This window comes from Schistocerca piceifrons, unplaced genomic scaffold (assembly GCF_021461385.2).
Source record: "Schistocerca piceifrons isolate TAMUIC-IGC-003096 unplaced genomic scaffold, iqSchPice1.1 HiC_scaffold_1880, whole genome shotgun sequence".
NCBI classification, from domain to species: domain Eukaryota; kingdom Metazoa; phylum Arthropoda; class Insecta; order Orthoptera; family Acrididae; genus Schistocerca; species Schistocerca piceifrons.
Genome location: NW_025727768.1, coordinates 546548 through 567988, shown reverse-complemented (window position 1 = coordinate 567988; position 21441 = coordinate 546548). Strand labels below are relative to the sequence as shown.

General features: G+C 42.1%; 1 long non-coding RNA gene across 1 annotated transcript in view; it reads right to left on the bottom strand.

Moving 5' to 3' along the window:
• Positions 1 to 6814: 6814 nt before the first annotated feature.
• The window catches only part of LOC124741176, a 29508-nt gene continuing 14881 nt past the window's right edge, over positions 6815 to 21441 (bottom strand). The window contains exons 3-4 of the long non-coding RNA XR_007009923.1: positions 9548 to 9659; positions 6815 to 7681 (exon numbers count right to left, since the gene is read on the bottom strand). This is a non-coding gene — a long non-coding RNA (uncharacterized LOC124741176). The remainder of the gene's footprint in view (positions 7682 to 9547; positions 9660 to 21441) is intronic.

Genomic DNA, 21441 nt, shown 5'->3' with positions numbered 1-21441 from the left:
CGTCGCCACTAGGTATATCTCGCACATGCACTGTTTTTATGTTTGTACAGGGTGGCGCAGGGGAACGGGAAATTTTGAACGTTACAGTTGGCAGCACTGTAGCACCGGCAGATGTTCGAAACTTTGCACAACTGATGTGAACGCATTGCCATTTAGTAATCGTGGAGAACTGGACTGGTGCGGAACGTGCAGTAGCTGTGAGGGCGTTTTACAAAAATGGTGATAGTGCGACTGCCGCACAGAGAACATTCTGACAGCATTGCCAGCTCGGACGTCACAGACGCGTCCCATCTGCGCATGCGATTACAACGTGGGTGTGTAATTTTGAAGAAACAGGATCTGCCTTGAAAAGAAACCTCCAGGTGGCATTCCGACAGTACGTACCCCAGAGAACATTGCAGCTGCTAGGGCTGCAATCGAGGGAAGTCCTCACCGCTCCGTTCAACAGCACGCATCTTCGCTAGGGATTAAGCGATGAAGCTTACGGAGAATACTGCACGAATTAGACTTCCATCCCTATAAGTTTCAGATTGCGCAACACTTACACGAACACATGTGGAGTTTAGTAGCCAGATATTGGCTAAAATCAACGAGGACGCGAATTTCCTTGGTAACTTATGGATATCAGACAAAGCCCATTTCCACCTGAACGGATTCGTGAACAAACAGAATTTTCGTTATCGGGCACAGGACAATCTTTGTGAGTTTCAACAGCGACCACTACATAGCGCCAAGGTCACAATACGGTGTGCTGAATCATGTCACGGTGTTATCGGCCCTTATTTTTTTGAACGTGAGGATGGTATTGCAGTGACAGTAACATCCGCTCGATATGTTGAAATGCTTCGAACATTCATTACACCGAGACTGTACGAGCTTAATCGTAACGTCGAAAACGTGTGGTTTCAGCAGGACAGAGCCACGTCACCCACTGCTCGACAATCGATGGCAGCAGTTCGTCAATTGTTTGGAAGACGCATTATTTCACGTAACGGTGACATTGCACGGCCTGCGAGATCCCTTCTTCCTGTGGGGATATCTTAAAGGCGAGGTGTACCGTACACGTCCTGCAACAATCCATGAACTGAAGGAGAACATTGAAAATGAAATCACTGCCACTCCCCGAGATTTCCTACACCGCGCATTGCAGAGTTTTCGTAACAGGCTGTTAGAGTGTGAACACCGAATGGGAGCACATCTTTCCGATGTCACCTTTAAAAAGTAAAGAGACACTTTTGGACATTTTGATTGTTAAGACATACTGAATAATGGCATACTGAATACGTTCACTTTCGTTAATAAACTACTAGTTTTATGAATTTATTCATGGAAATGACGTTATTTCCCCCCCCTCCCCCCTAGGGGGGGGGGGGGGGGTGGTGCACCAAAGTGTTATCCACCTTTGCGATTGTGGCCAGTACAATGAACAGCTTTCCCTGGTCTGCAACCAGACAGTGGAACCCGGTACAGTGATGGTGACTTGTCCCGTGTAACACAGTTCTGTCATACGATGCTGCAGATAAAACCCTGGTGCTAGGCCAGCAACATAGATCAGAAAACGCGTGATTGGCATATCAGAGAGTGAACGTCAGACACAAAGCTGAGGAGAGTGTTTTTAGTAGTAGGGGCGAGTTATTTTGCGACTGACCTCAGACGTGATGCGCTATTTTTGACGAGATTCTCCAGTTGGGGGCGGCAGGGGGGGGGGGGGGGGGGGGAGCAGTTGCTGTTGGGCCGCAGTGTTCTTTAATTTGGTAACTGCACTGTCAGGTGGGAATGAGATGACTATTTACGACTAAAGGCACCGAACAGCCAGGCCGTCAGTGCTCTCGTGTTAATGATGTACCGACGAGCACAGAGAACAATCTTATTTCAAAAAACGGCAATAAAATGGAGAACCGAGTTGCATTCCCCTTCGAGAACTGTAAGGCAACCACAATAATGTTAGCTGCAGGAAAGCCCGTAATAAAATCCCGACGAGATGCTGCACGACAACTAGATGAAATAGTGGATGTTGTTGTTGTTGTGGTCTTCAGCTCTCCATGCTACTCTATCCTGTGCAAGCTTTTTCATCTCCCAGTACCTACTGCAACCTACATCCTTCTGAATCTGCTTTGTGTATTCATCTCTTGGTCTCCCTCTACGATTTTTACCCTCCACACTGCCCTCCAATACTAAATTGGTGATCCCTTGATGCCTCAGAACATGTCCTACCAACCGATCCCTTCTTCTGGTCAAGTTGTGCCACAAACTTCTCTTCTCCCCAATCCTATTCAATACTTCCTCATTAGTTATGTGATCTACCCATCTAATCTTCAGCATTCTTCTGTAGCACCACATTTCGAAAGCTTCTATTCTCTTCTTGTCCAAACTATTTATCGTCCATGTTTCACTTCCATACATGGCTACACTCCATACGAATACTTTCAGAAATGACTTCCTGACACTTAAATCAATACTGGATGTTAACAAATTTCTCTTCTTCAGAAACGCTTTCCTTGCCATTGCCAGCCTACATTTTATATCCTCTCTACTTCGACCATTATCAGTTATTTTGCTCCCCAAATAGCAAAACTCCTTTACTACTTTAAGTGCCTCATTTCCTAATCTAATTCCCTCAGCATCACCCGACTTAATTAGGCTACATTCCATTATCCTTGTTTTGCTTTTGTTGATGTTCATCTTATACCCTCCTTTCAAGACACTGTCCATTCCATTCAACTGATCTTCCAAGTCCTTTGCTGTCTCTGACAGAATTACAATGTCATCGGCAAACCTCAAAGTTTTTATTTCTTCTCCATGGATTTTAATACCTACTCCGAATTTTTCTTTTCTTTGCTTTACTGCTCGTTCAATACACAGATTGAACAACATCGGGGAGATGCTGCAACCCTGTCTTACTCCCTTCCCAACCACTGCTTCCCTTTCATGTCCCTCGACTCTTACAACTGCCATCTGGTTTCTGTACAAATTGTAAATAGCCTTTCGCTCCCTGTATTTTACCCCTGCCACCTTTAGAATTTGAAAGAGAGTATTCCAGTCAACATTGTCAAAAGCTTTCTCTAAGTCTACAAATGCTAGAAACGTAGGTTTGCCTTTCCTTAATCTTTCTTCTAAGATAAGTCGTCAGGTCAGTATTGCCTCACGTGTTCCAGTGTTTCTACGGAATCCAAACTGATCTTCCCCGAGGTTGGCTTCTACTAGTTTTTCCATTCGTCTGTAAACAATTCGTGTTAGTATTTTGCAGCTGTGACTTATTAAGCTGTTAGTTCAGTAATTTTCACACCTGTCAACACCTGCTTTCTTTGGGATTGGAATTATTATATTCTTCTTGAAGTCTGAGGGTATTTCGCCTGTCTCATACATCTTCCTCACCAGATGGTAGAGTTTTGTCAGGACTGGCTCTCCCACGGCCGTCAGTAGTTCCAATGGAATATTGTCTACTCCGGGGGCTTTGTTTCGACTCAGGTCTTTCAGTGCTCTGTCAAACTCTTCACGCAGTATCATATCTCCCATTTCATCTTCATCTACATCCTCTTCCATTTCCATAATATTGTCCTCTTAGTACATCGCCCTTGTATAGACCCTCTATATACTCCTTCCACCTTTCTGCTTTCCCTTCTTTGCTTAGAACTGGGTTTCCATCTGAGCTCTTGATATTCATACAAGTCGTTCTCTTATCTCCAAAGGTCTCTTTAATTTTCCTGTAGGCGGTATCTATCTTACCCCTAGTGAGATAGGCCTCTACATCCTTACATTTGTCCTCTAGCCATCCCTGCTTAGCCATTTTGCACTTCCTGTCGATCTCATTTTTGAGACGTTTGTATTCCTTTTTGCCTGTTTCACTTACTGCATTTTTATACTTTCTCCTTTCATCAATTAAATTCAATATTTCTTCTGTTACCCAAGGATTTCTACTAGCCCTCATCTTTTTACCTACTTGATCCTCTGCTGCCTTCACTACTTCATCCCTCAAAGCTACCCATTCTTCTTCTACTGTATTTATTTCCCCCATTTCTGTCAATTGCTCCCTTATGCTCTCCCTGAATCTCTGTACAACCTCTGGTTCTTTCAGTTTATCCAGGTCCCATCTCCTTAAATTCCCACCTTTTTGCAGTTTCTTCAGTTTTAATCTACAGGTCATAACCAATAGATTGTGGTCAGAGTCCACATCTGCCCCTGGAAATGTCTTACAATTTAAAACCTGGTTCCTAAATCTCTGTCTTACCATTATATAATCTATCTGATACCTTTTAGTATCTCCAGGGTTCATCCATGTATGGATGAAGTACCAGTAAAGACATCATTAACAAGGAGTCAGGTGTGTGTCGCTAGGTGACTACTTATAAATAATCAGTGACCGAGCCACTCTGACACGTTAAAATCTGACATTCTATATTTGGGAAAAATTTCCGGAAATCAGACAAAATCTTGAAACACGAACACTACTCGCCTCATTATCAGTTACAATAGAGGGCAAGTCCTACGGGAGAGCCAGATCGACACTCGTATCGACATGTAACACACACACTCAAAATACCTCATGCTGATGTCTGTGTCCCACATCTGTGACAAGCTGGGGGCAGTCTTGCATCTTAAAAAGAAGCCACGTGTCAATGTAGAATGTTCCACTACGAGCTGTATAACGGTTACTCCTTCAGACCCTCCCAGGTGGAAGGAAGTAACCCAAGGACACACTGAACGTTTTACAGAACGTAGTTCATTACTCCTCACTTTCAACAACTGAAAGTCCTGCCGACACGTGGCCTTCCCGGTCAGAAATGGGGGGACAGCGTACACGGAGGGGGGTTGTTCGACAGTGAGCGAGAGTCAGAAAGGGAGCAAGCCTCCTCGGCAGCCGCAGTGGTGAGTTCGTTTCCTCGAATCCCTACGTCCGGGAAACGGGCAGGAAATGGTCCCCTCGTCTCGCCTTTAAGGTGAAGGGGAGCATCCAGCACTTCTCGCAGGGTATAACACACTACCAAAATTTCGAAGACTAGCCATTCCGTACCGGCGGTGGCCACGTCGGGGACTAGGCATCGAGTCGTGGCAGAGCACGCAATGCCTCCGAATTGGGTCACGGTCAATTCCACGTGGGACCTGTCAGTTCGAGTCGGGACGTAAACTGCGGCACCTCAGAGTTTTGACCGAGTGCCGTCCTCAGAGGGCCCGTTTGTCAGCAGAGGACAGCACGGAACACCACAGTTGCAAATGTGGCGAGCATTTTAAGCGGCACTGTGGAATTACACGCCACTGCCCGTCTCGAGATCGACAGTCATGTGTCGAATGCAAATTTCTGAGGTTACACACCGAGCTTTCGATCACTACTTTGTCAGTAATTGCGAGTTTACTAGGGGGCACAGTAACTGGAATTTTTATTTTGCATTTTATTGAACCCTACATTTACAGTATTTTAGTCCCCTTCAAAGTATCATCCGTGTGCAACGGTACACTTGGCCCGATGCTTTCGTCACTGCCGGAAACAGTTCTGGAACTCTCGTGGCAGGATACTGTTCGAAGCCGTCAGTGCGTTTTCTTTGACGTCATCTACATCACCAATTCAGTTTCCTTTTGGACTTCGCTTCGTCCGTGAAAATAAAAAAAAAGTCAGACAGAGTGAGATTGGGTGAGAGGGTGGACGAGGGACAAGCACCGTGTCACGTTTTGCCACAGACTGTCGGCCTGTCGGAGCTGTGACGGCTGGAGCATTGTCTCGCTGGAGCAACCGGTTCCCATTTTTCCCCAGTTCTGGCCATATTCACTGCACACACCTTCGAATCTTCCTAACACGTCCTCATAAAAATATCGGCTCACAAACTGTCTGGAACAACACACTCCCTGTAAACAATTCCATTCATATCAAAAACATAGATAAACACTGTTTTCATGTCGGACGGCACTCGACGTGCTTTCTCGGGCCGTGGCAATGTTCGAGTTTTCCACTGGCTCCGCACTCGCTTTTACTCCTCGACTCCAGATTGTACCCGTAGTACCGACTCTCATCCGGCAGTTGGACAGTTCTGCATTTCACTCTTCGAACCATGGCAAACATTAACGTGGTTTTCTGTTCGGTCACCTGCGAGTGAGCGAGGAACAAATTTTGCAGACTCAGTCTCGTGTGCAAATCTTCAGTTAAGATTTACTGGACTGTGCTCCGTGACACTTTTCTTTCCTGAGAAATTTGGTCAATGGTCCTCTGAGAATTGCTAGTTTGATTGATTGTGGCAATCGTTTTCATCATTTCTTGATGTCTAAGTACAACCACAGTGTGGCACTTTTCAGTTGACGTTTTGCGAGATCTGAAATAAGAGAACCACTCTTAGCCCTGCGATTTCTCCAAAGCATCGTCACTAAAGGCTTGCCGAAGCATCCCAATAGTCTCTGCTGCAGTTTTCCCCGACAGGAAACAACATTTCATGCAGACTCTCTGCTCGTTGTCAACCGTGTCATTAAATGCCAAGGGAAGCGAACAGAAACACTAACAACAGAGCACAACAAACAAACCACTGAACTCCAACTGATGCCAGCTTCCTGAGCCACGTGGAATACCCCTAACCAACACCACCTAGTACCACAACACGTAACAACAAAGCGTGCACATCCAACTGCAGCATTCCAGGTATTTTTTGATCCCATCTCAAAGTTTGAGTTTTCACTGTGGTTTATCAGTGTGTAAATTCACAGGTGAACCAGTAACACCGCTATACACTCAGTCATTAAACAGAATTTCAACACCAACAGACTTGTTAACAGTTTTGACAATCAATTTTTGTACGTGAAGTTAATAGATGGTTTTAGTGAATACATTTACATGTTGAAATGAAAATTTGTTTTACTCAGATATCTTCAATCACATTAAATAATATGCAAATCCCCGCTTAAGGATCTACGCCCGAGGCCACAGTTCAATTTGAAATTCCGCACATTAAAATTACAGGATATGCCTCAAATACGTGGCCTGCCAAAAATTAGTTTTCTGGGTTAGCAAAGGTAACCCTGAATAGGGGATTTTGTAGGGTGCTTCCCAAGTCAGATGTAATGTGGAACACCACCCTCTGACATTACTTTCAGTTCTACAAATGTTGTCAAGTAATTCTGTTTAACCTCAAAATCTCCTTCCCCATACTGGACCAAGTTGTCAAGTCTTACACGCTGCTCACGCAACTGGGTTTTTAGCACGTAATTGGCACGGTTATAAAGACTTTCAGATTTTCCACTGCGGCAACACATTTCCGTGGAAAATAATACGGCAAAGGAGCAAGACATCGAGAAGCAGATTCAAAATGCACAGGGAACGGAGACGCGGCCAAAGTCCTCGAGGTCTCTGCCAGGGGAACAGACGCGAGCAACCGGCGCGAATGCGGCTACACTCCACTGCACTGTACAGTGGAATTCTGCCGCAGTCGGGGGCCGATGTCAACATGCAGAACAAGTGGCAGCAGGGCGGCCTCCACATAGCGGCAGGATACAACAGACAGGGTGCCGCAAAGCTCCTGCCGGTCCCCAGAGTGAACAGAGATGTGAGGGACAGCGAGAGGCAGGCAGTTCTGCAGACCGCTGCGGTGTGTGGTGAAGCGGCCGCGGTGGGAGTGACGCTGCGGGTGGGTGGGGTCGAGTCCGCGGCCGCCGGTGACTGCTGCTGCTGCTGCTGCTGCTGAAGACCTCTCCAGCTCGCCTTAGCCTACAACAGGAAGGTAGTAATTGACACTCTGAGGGGGATTCATGCCATGTAACGCAGGCCTGTGATACGATGCTGTAAGTAAAACAAATAAAAGACTGGTATGCCACACATCAAGTGCCACCAAATTACTGAAATATGTATCCACTCCTCTTCCCCCCCTTCCACACCCACCCTTTCTCCTCCTCATACTGTCTTCCTTTCACACATGATACTTCCTGAACTACTGCCTTTGACTTTGTTCAAAAATCTCTCGGGCTTTCCAAACAGAAGTTCGTGTTCACACCTCTCGAATATCAGTCATTAACAGTTGAACCTTTAGGTGTTTTTCGGTGGTGTGCACAGACTGATCTGTTGCATAGCACGAGGTCTAATCTGACTGCAGTTAACGAAGCCAATGAACGTGAATACGGGATATAGTGTGTGGTAACAGGAGTGATCTGTAGCACGTTTCATCACAATAACTGAAACTGCAAAGTAAATTCAGGAAAGCTGTATCGTAACAGACACGTCTGCGACACGTATTCCAATACGTACTAGGTGTACAACTTTGCTTTTGCCGTTTACCGATAGGTGGCGACAATGGGAAGTAGTGGTCGAAAGAAACAGATCGCAGATGTCAGGCAGTTAGCTCGGCCCTCGGTCAACATAACCTCGTTCAAACATTAGTCGATTTGTGTCTGCACCATAAAGTTGTTCTGGATTGAAAATGTCAGTTTACGAGCCTAATTCTAGTCATTTGCGGGAGGTGTTACTGTTTAGTTTCAATATGAAGAGAACTGCAGGTTAGTCTTATTGAACGCTCTCTATTATGCACGGTGTAAGTGAAAGAACGTTTCGTGAGTGATTTTAACTTCGCAGACCGGCATAGCGGTGGAAGAGAGAATGTTTTCGAAGATGCAGAATTGGAGACACTGCCGAGTGAACACTCTAGTCAAACTCGGGAAGAATTGGCACGATTAGTGGGAGTGACACAGCGAGCCTATTCAAAACGTCTCGAGGCTATGGGCACGATTCAGAAAGAAGGAACTTGGAGTGCCGTGTGAGCTGAAACCGAGAGAGACTGAATGGCGTTTGTGAACAGTTGCTTCAGAGGCAAAAAACGAAAGGGATTTCTGCATCGCATTGGGACTGGGGACAAACCGAATATTCACAGCTCAAAGATCGTGCTCTGCATTTGGTGGGACCAGCTCTGTGTCGTGTACAATGAGGTGTTGAAACCAAGTTAAACAATCACAGGTGCTCGTTATCAAACACAATATGTTTGAGCAGAGTGATCGAAGACAAACGGCCACAATACAGTGGGAGGTATGATAAAGGGATTTTGCAGTATGACAACACTCAACCCCACATTGCAAAAGGGTCAAAACGTACTTTGAAACGTTAAAATGGGAAGTCGTACCCGACCCGCCGTATTGTCCTGACATTGCTCCCTCTGACTATCACCTGTTTAGATCAATGGCGCACGGCCTGGCTGACCAACACTTCAGATCTCACAAAGAAGTCACAAATTGGATCAATTCGTGGATCACTTCAAAAGATGAACCATTTTTTCGACGTGGGATTCGTACACTGCCCGGAAGATGGGAGAACGTAGTGGCCAGCGATGGAAAATACTTTGAATGATACGTGTGTAACCAATTTGTTTAATTAAAGCCTCAAATTCCGGGGGAAAAAAATGGCAGAAGCAAAGTTTTACACCTTGTATTACTCACGTATGTTGCACATAAATTATGAAAAATGCATCAGGGTACCAATTGAGTTTGTTGCTGTATACAGCGACCTGGAATTTGGCCTCGAGGAAATCTACGGATCACAATGGACAAATTAATGAAATAAAGAACGAAATGAAAAGGGATCCATTCTTACCGTGTCGACCGGCAACGAAGCGTCCAGCGATTCTTCCATTGCGGCAACAAATAGGCTGACGATTAATGTTCACAGGCGTCAACTTCTCCGATTTGGTTTGTGCTTCAGGGAACTGTTCGTAAACAGATATTTGAATCATTAACATCTTAACAGCAAATTGAACATTTTAACACAGATTGATTTCACATTAATTATCATTCACACACAGATTCACACTAATTTACATAGTTGTCTTAACTATGAATTGCCAGTAAACATGTAATCATCACATTTTTTGTTTTCTGTTTTTATTGAGCACAAACAACTGGACATGCTTCTAAGATATAAAATATTGTCAAGCTAAGTACACGCACAGCATTTTCTACGCATCTGCATCCACTGTCACACACTAACAGCAGTTCAACACTGAATACATTTTAGTAATATGTATTTAAATCCAAATACAGTCCAATTGCATACATATGATGACAATGAGGCAGCTACCCAAGGGATAAGCAAAAGTCAGTAATTGACAGTGCCACACTACATTCAATCATTCTCTGCTCGGCAGTCTGGAGCAAAGCAGGCATCACCAAAATCTGAAGTGACAAGAAATGTTCAATAATCGCTAGAAAGATCACTGGATCTGTTAATTTTGACAGTGTGAGGCTGATGTGCTTTTCCATCAACACTTGGTATGAAAACTGCCATTAGTTCAAGGTTTTTATATATTGAGATGCAGTGGCACGTTAAACTACTGCAGGCCTAGGGCAGCAAAAATAAACAAGGTCCCCAGTCGGAGTTACAAATTTATGTGCTTGTAGTGTCCACTCTGTACAAAATGAGTCGGATGCTTCAGAAAAGAGTGAAGTATTGATAATGTATGTAGTCAATGCTCTAATGAAGGTCAGTTTTCACTGCCCATCACGTCACCTCACGTCATGTCGCGTCTAAACATTCCACAATGCATTTCAAATGGCGGCGTCCACATTGGCCATCAAATCACTGTCGAGGTTTCTCAGGAAGAAAGTTTTGATGGCTGACATCACGCATTTATCACACGATCCAGAAACGCATTTCCTTCTGATATACAGTGACATATGGATCTCCTAACTTTGTTTTGTCACATTTTGTGTTATTTCTATTAGTTATTTGGTATAATTTGTTCCATTTTGTTGTTTATTTTGTTAAAATGTTTAATTCTATAATGAATGACAAAAGATTAATTGAAGCAGTGAGGTAGCTTACGAATTGTAGAACACGAGTGTACTTCATTACTTGCTCTATACTACATTTCTAAAGTGGACTTCTATACATACCGCTATATTATTTAATATTTTACAATGAAATGGATGGCAGTATGCATGCAACTTTAAGCGGAAGAGATACTATGGTTAAAACCAGAGTACCGGTATTAAGTGGAATATATCTGGAAGTGGTCAGGCATTTATAATGTTCGATAAAGAAATGGACTGAAACCTTCAGGCATTGCATCTGCAAACCACTGTGAGGTGCATGGCAGAGTGTACGTCCCACTGTACCAGTATTAGGGTTTCTTCCCATTTCGTTCACGTACACAGTGCGAGACGATCGAATGCCTCTGTACCTACAGTAATTATTTTAATCTTATCCTCACGATCCCTATTTGAGCGATACGTAGGGGGGTTGTCGTATATTCCTAGCGTCACCATTTAAAGCGAGTCCTCGAAACTTGGTTCGTAGACTTTCTCGGGATATTTCACATCGGTCTTCCAGAGTCTCGAAGTTCGGTTCCTTCAGTCTCTGCGACACACTACCACGAATCAGACAAACCTGAAACCATTCGTGCTGGCCTGTACACGTTCAACATACCCTGCTAGTCCTATTTGGTATGGGTCCCACACTCCTGAGCAATATTCTAGAACCAGTCAGACGAGTGGTTTGTAAGCAGTCTCACCTGTAGACCGACTGCACTTCCCCAGTACTCTACCAATGAACTGAAGCCCACCACCTGCTTTGCCTACAACTGATCCTATGTGATCTTTCCATTTCATATCCCTACAAAGTGTTAAACCTAGGTATTTGTACGAGTAGGCCGATTCCAGCAGTGATACTCTGATATTATAGTCATAGGGTACTACATTTTTTTCGTTATGTGAACTGCAAAATTTTACATTTCTGAGCATTTAAAGCAAGTTTACAATTGTTGCACCACTTTGAAATCTTCTCAGGATCTGACTGAATAAATATATGAATATGCAGCTTCTCTTAGATAGTACTTAATTGCAGATAACTGCATCAGCTGCAGAAAGTCTGATTTTACTATTAATATTAACATTGTCTGTACGGTTATTAATATGCAACATCAACAGCAGTGGTCCCAACACATTTCCCTGGGGCACACCTAAAGTTACATCTACATCAGATGACAACTCTCCACCCAAGATAACACACTGTGTCCTCCACACGAAAAGGTCCCCAATTCGGTCACAAATTTCACTTGACACCCCTGAGCTGTGGTACCGAATCAAATGCTTTTCACAAGTGGAGAAATACTGCAACTACCCGATTACCTCGATGAAAAGTTTTCAGTACGTCTGCGAGAGAAGTGCGAGTTGGGTTACTCGTGACTGACATTTTCAAGATCCGTGCTGCCTGGCATTGAGGTGGTCACACTGTTCACAATACCTCATAATGTTTGAACTCTGGATACATTCTAAGATTCTACAACAAACCTACGTCAAGGATATTGGACGGTTGTTTTGTGGATCACTTCTACCCTTCTTGTACACGGCTGTGGCCTGTGCTTTTTTCCTAGAACTGGGCAGAGTTCTTTTTTTCGAGAGATCTACAATAGATTATAGTAAGAAGAGGGCTAACTCGGCAGCAAATTCAGTATAGAATCAGAAGGATTCCATAGGGCACTAGAGCTGTCCAATTTTAAGGATTTCAGATTTTTTTCTCAACACCATTAATACTCGCTTCCATTCACCTTTTCTGTGTTATAAGTATTAAATTAGGGTAATTCTCCTGGATTTCCCTTTGTAAAAGAACATTTGAAAATGAAGTTAAGCATTTCAGCTTTTGGTTTGCTAACCTCAATTACAGTCCCTGGCTCTTTTGCTAGGGGCTGGACACAACTTTGGTGTCAGCCTTTACATATGACCAGAATTTCTTTGGGTTTTGTGAAATATCACGCTACAACATTCTGCTGTCAGTCACTGAAGGCATCACACACTGCTCTTAACAGCTGACATTTCATTCGGCATCTCTCTATCTGTAGCCCGACGCTTTGTTTTATGCCTATTACATAGTAAACTCCGTTTCTTTAGAAGTTTCTCCACAGTAGCTGTATACTGTGGAGGTTCTCTCTCATTATTAGCTGTTCTACTGGGTACGTATCCATCCAGCACATGGTCAGCTGTTCTTTTAAACTTTACCCGTAGTTCCTGTACACACTCCTGCACTGTGCTGGAAGTTTGAAGTTCTTCAGTGAGATATGACACGACTGATTTTTTATCTAGTTTCTGCTTTTTTAGTTGTCCTTTTTACTTTGGTACTCACTGTCACCACAACTGCATCACGCTCACTGATACTAGTTTCGATGCTGACATCCTCAAAGAAGTCAGATCTGCTTGTTGCCAATAGATCCAACACATTTCCATCACGAGCGGTGCCCCTAACTATTTGTTCTAGTAGTTTTCAGTTAAGGCATTTAGTAAATTTTCACAGCTCGTCTTATCGTGCCCACCAGAAACAGAACTAATTTTCCCAATTAACTGTCTGACGATTAAAGTCTCCACCGACGATTACAGTACGATCGGGGAACTCGTACGTGCAAGTGAACCGAAGCTTTCTCTGAAGGTTTCTGTTACATCAGGAGACGAGTCTGGTGGGTGACAGAAGGATAAAAGTATTTTACACCCGCCATCGATACTGCGCCTCGCTCCAACAATGTGAAGTTTCAATTCCTATCTCAGTCGATACGACTCTTTTCTACTGCAACAAATACACCACCTCCATTCCCCAACTGCCTATCCTGTCAATATACACTCAAATTTTTCCCGAAAATCTAACCGCCATCAATTTCAGTTTTCAACCAGCTTTCTGTACCTAGTGTTATGCAACCTTCACCACATTTCACGAGCACTTCAAACTCTGGCACTGTTGCAAATGCTTCGAGAGTTAACCGTTAAGATTTTAATACTCTCACCTGCGGGAGACATTTCTTTCTATCTTACACTGATACTTCCCTGTATCGTACAAGTATCACTGTCTGGACTGGACGGAGAGCCGTCTAATCTAAAAATCACACCCCACACACAGTCTGCTACCTGACTACTGCCCTCTGCCGTATAGGGCACACCTGATTCATTTAAGGGGACCCTGCAGTTCTCAGCCCTATAGCACAGGTCCAGGAAGTGACAGCCTAGCTTGTCACACAATCTTCAGAGTCTCCGGTTCAGTCATCCACTCGACTCGGAAACGAGCGGCCACGATCTGTTCTGCGAACAGTGCAGCAAATTGTGAGCTTCGTTAAAACTTATCACGGACCCTCACTACTACGATGCAAAATTATTCCCGTAAAGACACCGTCACGGTGTGGCTGACAGATGTAAAGTAATCTGTAGAGATAATCACGATGTCACTTATCTCGACGCTGCCGAATAGCCACCGTGCACGTGGCTTCATCGTCTAGGCGACAGTCGATTCCTTTGCTGCTCCGGATGAAAAAGGTGTGGGTTTTGACTATTACCAGACCGACCGAAATCACGAAGCAGGAGTCCACTATTTTTGTTTAGAAAATCTCTGATCACAAAAATAAAGTACCACGTGCACTGTGGATACCACATATTTATCGAGAAACACACAAAAACAACAACTCTCGACCGCAGCCAAAACGCGAGTGGCCAAAATCACGTTGCTGACCAATGACCTCAGAGTTGTATCGACAAAGAACTTACAATTTCTGTATCGATTATTGATACTACATTTTGAAGTTGCGTGAAATATCAAATAGCATAAAGGATAATTCAGTGACAATAATAATAAGAGTGAGAAAATTGTACATATAAATAATGCAAGTCAAACTTTTAGAAATAATAAAAGTTTTAATTTAAATATACTTCCAAATTTGAATTGATCGCAAGACCTACCTTATGATCATACTAAGTGATCAGTTTTCGAAAACTACTTTAATTATCGTATAATGTCTCACAAAAAAATGGGCTCTATTGGTAAGCTCCATTACAAACTAAGCACAAGTCGGGTCTTCTCAGCTGTCTATTCCAGTCACTGGAATGACCCAAGAATGACCTCAGAGCCCGGACAGGCATTTGTTCTAAAGTGTGGGATAACGTGCAGTCTGTTGGATGCTGTCCCTTCAATGGCTGCTGGAATAGGCTCTTCAGCATACTGAATAACACCCTCGAGCAGACACACTGAGGGCTCCCGGTGTCCTTTCCCGATTCTTGCAGCCATTTCTCCAAGTGGTACAATCATTCGCCGTATGTTCGAACTGCCTACAATTAGTAGACCCCTACACTTTTGCGTTTGCCTCCTCCTGACTCGGATAAAACAGGTTTCCCCACAAACAGGTGAAGTGAGTCCCACAGGGTCAGTTCCAGTTTCAGTGAGAAACTCCAACTCCAACTCGTCGGTTACGGGGATCGGTACGACACCCCGAGTCCTCCCCGGTCCCCTTCCACGTTGTACGGCAGGCCCGGATCTACCACTGACGTGCCACTTACATTTGAGTGCACAACTAATGGCGGCTCCTGTACTTTCTGCAGAGGACACTCGACTTACAGGAGAGGACGGTACTTGAGGTACCTCCGGTACCAGTATAGGAGGTACACAGCTCTCGGCAGCTCTCCCGACGCACCGCTTCGCAGCAACTGCCTATCTTTTGACAATACTCGGGACGATTTCCAGCTGCGTATGAATGTCAGCCAATTAATTCCATGTTGGAGAACAACATTCACAGTGAGGCAGCATTTTGGCTGCAACAATGGCAAAGTATTTTGTGTGTAGTATACCTCAGACTTCTAGAAGAATATAATAATTCCAATCCCAAAGAAAGCAGGTGTCTACAGATGTGCAAATTACCGAACTATCAGTTTAATAAGTCACAGCTGCAAAATACTGAAGCGAATTCTTTACAGACGAATGGAAAAACTGGTAGAAGCCAACCTCGGGGAAGATCAGTTTGGATTCCGTAGAAATATTGGAACACGTGAGGCAATACTGACCCTACGACTTATCTTAGAAGAAAGATTAAGGAAAGGCAAACCCACGTTTCTAGCATTTGTAGACTTAGAGGAAGCTTTTGACAATGTTGTCTGGAATACTCTCTTTCAAATTCTGAAGGTGGCAGGGGTAACATACAGGGAGCGAAAGGCTATTTACAATTTGTACAGAAACCAGATGGCAGTTATGAGAGTCGAGGTGCACGAAAGGGAAGCAGTGGTTGGGAAAGGAGTGAGGCAGGGTTGTAGCCTCTTCCCAATGTTATTCAACCTGTATATTGAGCAAGCAGTAAAGGAAACAAAAATTCGTAGTAGGTATTAAAATCCATGGAGAAGAAATAAAAACTTTCAGGTTCGCCGATGACATTGTAATTCTGTCAGAGACAGCAAAGGACTTGGAAGAGCAGTTGAACGGAATGGACAGTGTCTTGAAAGCAGCATGTAAGATAAACATCAACAAAAGCAAAATGACGATAATGGAAAGTAGTCGAATTGAGTCGGGTTATGCCGAGATAATTAGATTAGGAAATGAGACACTTGAAGTAGTAAAGGAGTTTTGCTATTTGGGGAGCAAAATAACTGATGATAGTCGAAGTAAAGAGGATATAAAATGTAGACTGGCAATGGCAAGGAAAGCGTTTCTGAAGAAGAGAAATTTGTTAACATTGAGTATAGATTTAAATGTCAGGAAGTTGTTTCTGAAAGTATTTGTATGGAGTGTAGCCATGTATGGAAGTGAAACATGGACGATAAATAGTTTGGACAAGAAGAGAATAGAAGCTTTCGAAATGTGGTGCCACAGAAGTATGCTGAGGATTAGATGGATAGATCACATAACTAATGATGAAGTATTGAATAGAATTGGCGAGAAGAGGAGTTTGTGGCACAACTTGACTAGAAGAAGGGATCGGTTGGTTTACATGTTCTGAGGCATCATGGGATCACCAATTTAGTACCAGAGGGCAGCGTGGAGGGTAAAAATCGTAGAGGGAGACCAAGAGATGAATACACTAAGCAGATTCAGTAGGATGTAGGTTGCAGTACGTAAAGTGAGATGAAGGTTGCACAGGACAGGGTAGCATGGAGAGCTGCATCAAACCAGTCTCAGGACTGAAGACCACAATAACAACAACTAATGTATCAGAGTCTTGTTTACATACATATTTGTGGCAGGCTTATTTACTGTAAAATAGTGCTCTGGACTGTGTGTGAAACAGTTTTGGAAGCATCAGTGGTCAACATTTACGTGGTTTCACTAGTTCACTGCAATGAAGTTTAACTATTAAAAGCCAAAGACACAATGTAAAGAAAATTTCTAAATCTTGAAGGGAAAGGTATTGAGGACAATATCACTATTGCACAAAAATTTGCACCGAACCAGTAACTAAACTTAACCTTGAACAAATTGTTTCTCACAGGGTGTGATGGCAGGTCACAACAGTCTGTTTTAACAAAAAATTGTGTTTCAACTTTCTAAAATATTTATAAAATGCAGATTCCTCTTCCTCGGGCTCTTTGTAGAGTGAGAAATCCCCCTCTGTACCACGTAATAACATTTTTTGGACCCACTGCACTGTTTCACACTTCTCTCTTCTTTCTCTAATATACAAGCTATCCCTGCAAGCTGAAAACCATTTGAGTCCAACAGATGTCATTTCCATACAAATGTGGTATCCAGCATCCACATATTTATGTAACCGTAATTGAACTGAACTGGCCTGAACAGTAATATACATACTTTAAGATATCGGTCGAAACTTGCAGTGTATATCAGCATTTAGCACAGCAATTATCAGGTAGAGAGCAACAAAATAAAATTACCTTTTATTTTGATGCCTGAAAACAAAGCCTGTAAAATTACAGTAACAGTTTGGTAACCACAGTACAAGACACTAGTTGTTATAAATATTGCTGTTGTACGTATGTTTGTGCCTTCATTTTAACAACATTCTCAATTATGTCACTTAAATTCATCTCCTTTCAATTGATAAAATGGCTCGACTGGCTAGTCATTCTAGATTCATCATTAGTTTCAGAGAAACTGCTCTCGGATGACGCGACAGAGATAAATGATCCAGAAGTATTGCACTGTAAGTGACACACAGAGTAATGATTCATGGAAGTCCCATCTAATTATAAATTTGAAGGTTTCCTAGGCCATCAATCTAAGAGCAACTTCCACACACTTATCGATTTGTACAGAGATGCCTAAAATCTCTTTATTTCTTTCAGCACATGCTCCTTATCAATCTCTTACATTTCTACCAAATACTCCAGTGCTACAGCCAGAACATCAGCAGCTTCAAGCATAAATTTAGTTTCAACCATTTGGAACAGTTTGGCCATTTTTTCATGGTTAAATAGCATTGCAACATTTTCTTTATAATTCTGTCAATGCATTTAATCGATGATTGACGAACTTCCTGAATTGATAATCCAGCATTTATTTATTTTTATTTACAAGTCAAGTTCCATAGGACCAAATTGAGGAGCAAATCTCCAAGGTCATGGAACATATCAGTACATGAAATTACAACAAAAGTAATAATACATAAAAATAAAATGTTTCTGAAACCGAAAAAAGTCAATCCGTAAGTTTACGTAAATGCAATCAACAATACAACAAGAATCAGCTTAAGCTTTCAAGGAAAACCTAAACAGAATAGAAGGAGTGACGCATGAGGAAACTTCACGTTTCGACTTGAACGCACGTGGATTACTGCTAAGATTTTTGAATTCTTGTGGTAGCTTATTGAAAATGGGTGCAGCAGTATACTGCACACATTTCCGCACAAGAGTTAAGGAAGTCCAATGCAAATGCAGGTTTTATTTTTGCCGAGTATTAACAGAGTGAAAGCTGCTTATTCTTGGGAATAAGGTAACATTGTTAACAAGAATGGGAAGAGTTACTCCAAAATATAATACCATACGACATAAGCGAATGAAAATAAGCAAAGTAGACTAATTTTCGCGTTGAATGCTCACTTACTTTGGATACCATTTCAATAGTAAAAATGGAAACATTAAGGGGCTCCGGAAAGGCTCAAAATCATGAAAAGTTCAATTTTTACTTTTTTGCGTTTTCTGAATCTGCAGACTATTACCTTTTAATAGATATATAATTTATTCAATTCCGAAGAGTACAACTATTTTTAAATTTTTGAAATGTGTTCTACATGGGCGTGACCCACTGTGGCGCTGTTAAACTGCTGTCAAATGGTGTTGTTATTAACGTCCGTGTTCATCAGGTACATTTTAGTGATGTGAGAAAGTATGTGTTGTGGCTAACCTGTGATGGTTCAATATATATCGCTGGTGTGATTGTCGATTGTTTCATGTTTATTTACTCTGTCATTATCTCGAAAATATTCGTAATTAATTCTGTTTCTTGAGTCTCTGTTTTGTTGAAGTATAATAATGAGTAAAAGTAAAGTTATTAGAAATCCTCTGAAGGCTTTTAAGGAAAGGAGAAATGTTGGAAAGCCAAAGGTATGTGTTATTACTGTAAACAATAAAGACGATAACCAAGTGAGTGAACCTAACCTCTCAAGTACACCTGCCCATAGCAGTCAGTCGGAAAGAAAATACTTCACAGAAGAAGCTTGGTTCAATGAGTGAAAACTATGAATGTTTTATGGGCGAATCGGATGTGAATGAAATATTTGATATGTCGGTTCTCAAAGGAATTTTTTCAAACTGTGTAAGATGTATTCATTGTAGTGAAGTTGGTCTGGAACTCTCGATAATAAAGCACGTAGGACTTGCTAGTGAAATACAACTGAAATGTGATAAGTGTTCATACATGACCACCTTTTGGAACAGTGTTGCAGTAACTGCAACTGAAGAAAATGGTAGCAAAATCTACGAACACAACAACGAGCGATGCTTGCTTTAGACAAGGAACACCTTCGGGCTGCAGACAGGGCTGTAAAGAGTCTAGAAATACAAGCAAGAGTAAACAGGAGGAGGAACAAGAGGAAGCTGGAGGAGGAGTTTGCAGAGGATGAAGATAATCCGTCCTATGGACCTGGAATGCACTAAAAAGTTAATCCAATCTTTGTCGCTCGATTCCCAAAACTTTTATTTTCTCATACTAATTACATGTTTTCTAAGGATCTTCCAAACATATTTGTTTCAAACTTTCAGTAAATATTACACAGTACCTTCTGCATAATTTGACACAGCCTTTTTCCAAAAAACTGTATATTTTTGAATATATAAATAAAAAATTGCAAAAAAGTTGTGAATTTTCATTACAATTGAAAAAAATCATCTTTAATAACTGAACTAAAATTTTGTAAAATCCCTGTGCTAAGTTGTAGCCCATATTCCAATAAATAATCTGTAAAAAGTTCAACTTCCTACTCCAATACTTTGAGGAAAGATGTAATTTATAAGCGTTATTTTAACATTGCAAGTATAGGGCGTTCCGGAGCCCCTTAGTCTTTGAACAAGATCCTGAATGTGGGCTTTCCACAAAAGTTTACTATCTATCTGAACACTCAGAGAAATTTGAACTGTTCAGTTTCACTAATCTTATGTCCATACTGTGAAATTAAAACATCAGAATTTGTTGAATTTTGTGTTAGAAACTGTACAAACTGAGTCTTACTGTGATTTAGCATTAGTTTATTTTCTACAAGCCATGAACTTATGTCATGAACTGCACTATTTGAAACTGAGACAGTGTTGCACACAACATCCCTTACTACCAAGCTAGTGTCCTCAGCAAACAAATATTTTAGTTACCCTTAATACTAAAGGGCACATGATTTACATAAGTAACAGGAGTGGCCCCAACACTGATCCCTGGGGCAAACCGCATTTGACCCTACCCCACTCAGATCCCACATCACAGCCATTATCAACATTGTGAATAATGACGTTTTGCTGCCTGTTGCTAAAGTAAGAGGTTAACCAATTGTGAGCTACTCCCTTATTCCGTAATGGTCCAACTTCTGGAGCAATATTTTGTGATCAACACAGTCAAATGCCTTTGTTAAATCAAAAAATATGCCTAGCATCTGAAACCTTTTGTTTAACCCATCCAAAACCTCAGGGAAAAGAGAATATAGCATTTTCAGTTGTTAAAGGACTTCTAAAGCCGAACCATACATTTGATGGCAAACTGTGTGATAAAAAATGACCTATTATCCTTACATACACAGCCTTTTCAATAACTTTAGCAAACACTGATGGCATAGAAATAGGTTCAAAATTTTCTACATTATTCCTTTCTCCCTTTTCATAAAGCGGCTTTACTACTGAGTACGTTAATCGTTCAGGAAACTGACGATTCCTAAAGGAAAAATTACAAATAAGGCTAAGTACAGGGCTAACATGTGCAGCATAGTACTTTAATAGTCTGCTAGGCACTCCATGATAACCAGGAGAGTCCTTAGTCTTCAGTGATTTAATTATTGACTAAATCTCCCCCTTGTCTGTATCACTGAGTATTTCAGACAACAACCTCAGAAAGGCATTTGCCAAGAGTATTATACGACTCCCTGCAAAAAATATATTTTTATTTAAATCACCAGCAATGCTTAGAAAATGGTTGTCACATACTGTGCATATATCCGATTTATCAGTAACAGACATTTTTACTACAAACTGACTTTATATCGTCGACCTGCGTGTAGCATCATGATGCTAGTTCGCATGGTATTTTTTTATTTGCCTTCCCCC